Source organism: Mandrillus leucophaeus, unplaced genomic scaffold (genome assembly GCF_000951045.1).
Source record: "Mandrillus leucophaeus isolate KB7577 unplaced genomic scaffold, Mleu.le_1.0 Scaffold42, whole genome shotgun sequence".
In the NCBI taxonomy this organism is placed as follows: Eukaryota; Metazoa; Chordata; class Mammalia; order Primates; family Cercopithecidae; genus Mandrillus; species Mandrillus leucophaeus.
Window position 1 is genome coordinate 4242882 of NW_012104476.1, and position 1428 is coordinate 4244309.

Here is a 1428-nt window from a genome sequence, read left to right on the forward strand (position 1 = left end):
CCATACCCAGCTAATTAAAATTTTTTAGAGAAAGGGTTCCACTATGTTGCCTAGGCTGGTCTCGAACTCCTGGCCTCAAGTGATCCTCCCACCTTGGCCTCCCAAAGCACTGAGATTACAGGCCTGAGCCACCGCATGAGCCTTACTCTGTTTTGTGCTCCCTGGCAGCTGCTTCCCCAGTCAGGACACTCAGCTGCTTGGCCTCCCAGCTAGAAGGGCAGGGCTCAGTAAATATGTGTTGAGTCAATGAGCAGGGACTGCGTGCCAAGTCTTGGATGCCTGCCACGCTCTTGTGACTTGTCTTTCTGCCTTTAGTCTTGTCGCTTCCTTCAACTTCCCACCTGCCCCTAAAGTGGTCTTTCTAAGACCCAGCTGGGACCCGTCACTCTGCCTGTCAGGTATCCAGAGCTCTATCCAAAATCATTCCAGGTTGGGCATGGTGGCTCACGCCTCTAATCCCAGCACTCTGGGAGGCTGGGGCAGCAGGATGGCTTGAGCCCAGGAGTTTGAAGCCAGCCTGGGCAACATAGCAAGACTCCATCTCCACAAAAAAATAAAAAAATTGGCTGGGCATGGTGGCTCACACCTGTAGCCCCAGCTACTCTGAAGGCTGAGGCAGGAGGATTGCTTGAGCCCAGGAGTTTGAGGCTGCAGGAAGATGTGATCGTGCCACTGCATTCCAGCCTGGGGACACAGAAAGACCTTGCCTCTGAAAAAAGAATACTTGTCCTGCCCCCACCGCCCCCCCTTTTTTTTTGAGATGGAGTTTCACTCTTGTTGCCCAGGCTGGAGTGTAATGGTGCAGTCTCAGCTCACTGCAACCTCTGCCTCCTGGGTCCAAGCAATTCTCCTGCCTCAGCCTTCCAAGTAGCTGGAATTACAGTCGCACGCCACCACACCCAGCTAATTTTTTTGCATTTTTAGTAGAGATGGGGTTTCATCATGTTGGCTGGACTGGTCTCGAACTCCTGACCTCAGGCAATCCGCACACCTTGGCCTCCCAATGTGCTGAGATTACAGGCGTGAACCACTGCGCCTGGTCTCCAAACCCCTTTTTGAAAATGCCTCCCATCCAGCCACAGTGCTTCACCGGGATGGGCCCCTCCCTCTCTGACATTTACCATATTTAACACTTTTTTTGTTGTTGTTTTTGTTTTTGAGATAGGGTCTTGCTCTGTTGCCCAGGCTGGAGTGCAGTGGTGTAATCACGACTCACTACAATCTCAACCTTCTGTACTCAAGCAATCAAACCTCCTCATGCCTCAGCCTCCTGAGTAGCTGGACTCCAGGTGTGCGCACCACCATGCCTGGCTAATTTTGTGTTTTTTGTTTTGTTTTTTTTTGGTTTTTTTGAGACGGAGTTTTGTTCTTGTTGCCCCAGGTGCAGTACAATGACCTGGTCTCAGCTCACTGCAACCTCTGCCTCCC